General features: G+C 50.7%; 1 non-coding gene across 1 annotated transcript; it reads right to left on the bottom strand.

Moving 5' to 3' along the window:
* Positions 1-516: 516 nt before the first annotated feature.
* On the bottom strand, positions 517-589 carry Trnam-cau. Its single transcript has one exon. It is a non-coding gene; the product is annotated as a tRNA-Met (tRNA).
* Between the last annotated feature and the right edge of the window lie 3,312 nt (positions 590-3,901).

The following is a 3,901-nucleotide window of genomic DNA, read 5'->3' on the forward strand; positions in this document are numbered from 1 at the left end:
CTCTTGTTTTCTGTGCCTGACGGCGCATAGATGTTGACAAAGTACGTCCCAGCTATTTTGATTGCTATTCCACGGCCGTCAGTCAGGGTCTTGATGTCCTCTGTGTCGATTCCATTCCTCACCATTACAGCAGTGCCAGTTCTCGTTTCTGCGTCAATTTTCGTGAAGACGTCGAATCCCGGTACTTGTTCCAAGTCCGTAGTGACGACTTCTTGTAATATCGCTATATCGGCAGCTCGGTGCTGCAGGAACTGCGTGAGGGCGTCTATCTTCACAACCGAATTCATTTTATTGACATTGCACGTGATGACGTTATAGCCAGAGCGTTCCTGCATTTAAGCGCTATGTGGAGGCGGGGGTTGAACTTGCTGTGGGCGGTCCGGCCGTAGGACTAGGTCCTCCGGTTCGGTGGTTTGTTTTCGCGCGTTTTCGGGCGAGATGTCCGACGCTTCCCCGTCGGAGGTCTCCATCCTCTCGTCGTTTGAGCTGCTGCTGCTGCTTCGCCGCCTGTTACGCCGCCTTGGGTGAGAATCGAACTCACGACCTTAAGATTATGAGACTTACGCGCTGCCTACTGCGCTACCGAGGCAGGTGATCGCCACGCCTTCTGGAATCTCGGTAAGTACCAAATACCAGTGGCAGAGAGTCTGTACTTCCTGGCTCATTTTTTTCTGTTACTACACGTGCATTCCCGGCGCGACAGGCAACTTGCGATGCTAGGCCGACGCCAGTATGTACAATAGCACGCAAGCGTCCAAACGAGAAGTCGTGCGCGCTGCATGTTTGGTTGTTTCCACACGGAATCCCGCGGTTCATTCTCATGGCTCACGCACTTCAAGTGCGAAAGACACGCAGCTCCATATCGGAGAAAAAACAAAATGATGCATCGGCCGGGAATCGAACTCGGGCCGCCCGCGTGGCAGGCGAGCATTTTATTACAATTTTTATTTTTTATTTCTAGTTTTAGGGCCTCCCAACTCCCCTTATAGCCCTCCTTGCTCTCACCAAAATATGCCTTCTTCGGCGACCTTCAACGCTATCATATCAGTTGTGGTAGATCACGTCGCTGTTGGTTCCTCTTTTGGATCATGTTGTGAAAATCAATAAATAAGTGAAGATTCTTCCACAAAATCAAATCTTCTGTCCATCGATGGAATGCATAATAAAAGACACTGTTCCTCTTCAAACGATAAAAATGCCAAAATAAAACATCCATCCTAAAAGAATCCACAGGCGACTAGGAACTAAAGTTCTTGGGAAAGACCTTCTTGAAAAAAACACAATAACGTCCATGTCCATTCTTAGAGGACAAGACGCGCGTGGAGAAGACAAACTAAAAACTCACTCCGAAGTCCATAAGAAGAAGGTAGTAAAAGGAAAGTAAAATAATGATGTCACTTCCATGTGAGAAACGAAATGCATCACTGCTGTGAGTCAAATAAAAGACATAGAAGATATTTTTCTTCTGTTACGCATAATATTCTCACAGACCCATCAAAACCATCGGGTCAAGTTCAAACAAAAATGATTGAAAAATGAAAAATAATAGATAGCCTCTTCAGTCTCCAATGGAGTTTTCTGTGTATCAGTTACTGAGCGTCTTCTCGTAACCATGTTGTAACGCCGCACGCAGAAAATTGGCAAAAAGTTCGTGGTAATGCTTCAGTCGCTGTACATGGGAATGTGCATCCCACAAGTACGCTAAATAAGTATACACGTCCTTAACGTGGCAGTCCAGAATGGCGAAGACTGTGTGACCTAAGAGCCACACCATGGTATTGTGCTTCGCGCGAGGGAAGGGCTTAAACCCTGGCGCAAGAACATCATTGAGAGTCACGTGCGAGGGTGTCGTCCTGTTGATCAGAGCCACCATGACCCTACACAGTTCCCAGACGGCCGACACAAGGCGACATTGAAAGCGATGCTCTCGTGTGTCCGGAACGCCGCAAGCACCACAGTTGGCAGACGGCAGCAGGCGGATGTCCGAGAGACGTTGGTTTGTGGCCACCTTATTGTTGACCAGTTTATACCACTGGGACCGAACGCCGGAGGGCAACACGGAGTGATGAATATTAAGCCACTCTTGCCGCCAGTTGGTCGCGGGGAAGCGAAGAGCGAGCTTGTGAGGGGGTGTCCTCCCCACCATTGCCGCATACAGTCGGCGAACATTCCTGTTTCTGTCCAGCGCCGTTTCCAGTACGTAGCTCCGCTGCAGGTAGTAAGCTCTGACGTACCCGAGTTGATACGGGATGCCCACCACGGACACCGGTGCGCTCTTGGAGGGCGGCCGGTAAGCGACGAGCATGGCCGCCGCCGTTCCATCCGGGCTGTTAGCTTGCAGGGTGGCCATGCGGTGCACCAGCAGCGCCGAACACTTCCGGGAAAAATCAACGAGGCCGAGTCCCCCGAAGGTGGTGTCGAGGACGCAGGTCGCCGCCCGAACCTTGAAGATTTCGTGGCGCCACAGGAGCCAGTAAGCGGCCTGCGAAAATGGTCGGGCGAGGGGTCGTGGAACGTCCAGGAGTTGTGCCACGTACCACGCCTTGGAATACACGGCGCTGTTAATTAGGTCGACCTTCTGGAGGAGGGTGAGGCGTCGGCTGGCGTAAGTCTTACAAAGGCCTTTGACATGATTGAGCAGCCGGCGCCAGGTGCGCGCCCGCATCTGTTGGGGATTAGCAGTAACATCAAGGCCCAAGATAATGTGATGACGGGCTACGCGAAACCAAGTCTGATCGGGATCCACTTCGCAATTACCTAAAGGAATCAGTATAGTCTTCCTTGGATTGATCAGGGCACCCGACGCTCGTTCATACCGCCTGAGTAAGGGCCGGATGTGATGAAAATCGTTGTCGCTGCCGATAAAAACACCTACGTCATCAGCGTAAGCGAGACATTTCACAGTGGCAAGATGAATATCCACGCCGCCTATCGTGCGGTCTAGCGCACGCAACAGTGGGTCCAAAGCAATTACAAAAAGGTACATAGATAAGGGACAGCACTGTCGCACCGATCTACGAAGAACTATAGGTAGCGTTCTCCATCCATTAATTGTCACCACCGAACTGGCTCCTGTCAGGAAATGGCGAATCACGCGAGTGAAGCGGAAGCCAAAGCCCATCCTGTCCATAACATGCATCAAATAATCGTGGCTCATCCTGTCAAACGCGTTGGCAAAGTCCAGAGAGAGAACACCGGCAGAAAGCCGATGGACGGCGGAGTAAGCGATGACTTCACAATAGGTAGATGCCGCATTGAAAATGTTCCGCCTCTTAACGCCGCAGGATTGAAATGGACAGATGACTTTGTCCATTACTGCCTGTAACCTCGCTGCAACACATCTGGCCGCCAACTTGTAATCAGCATTCAACAGCGTAATTGGCCTAAGGTCGGTGACACGGCACGTACCCCGTTTTTTGGGGATAAGAACAATGTGCCCTTCGAGAAACTGACTCGGGATGACAATGCCGCGAAGCACTTCGTTCACCACTACCGTAAACGTGTCCCCTACAATATCCCAGAAAGTAATATAAAATTCTGTAGGAAGACCGTCGGGTCCAGGCGACTTGCCCGTTGTACTGGCTTTCAATACCTGTAACACTTCCTGGTTCGACACCCCTGCAACCAGCTCTTCACGGTCAGGTTCGGACATGCAGTCGACTAAGTCATGTAATAATATTCGCCTGGCCTCTCCGTCCGCGGTAGTGTCGTGAAAAAGCGAAGTATAATAGTCGGCGATATGTCGTACAATTTCGTGCCGCTGCGGTAAGACAATCCCCGCATCAGTATGTCAGAACATGTAAAATCAGACAATACATGATAACAGGCAGCAGGTATTTACTTGAGGCATAAGTAATGTGGTGCCCGCCTCGCCATACCTCTCTCAGTCGTTTCGCGTGCT

Source organism: Schistocerca piceifrons, chromosome 2, assembly GCF_021461385.2.
Source record: "Schistocerca piceifrons isolate TAMUIC-IGC-003096 chromosome 2, iqSchPice1.1, whole genome shotgun sequence".
Lineage (NCBI taxonomy): Eukaryota > Metazoa > Arthropoda > Insecta > Orthoptera > Acrididae > Schistocerca > Schistocerca piceifrons.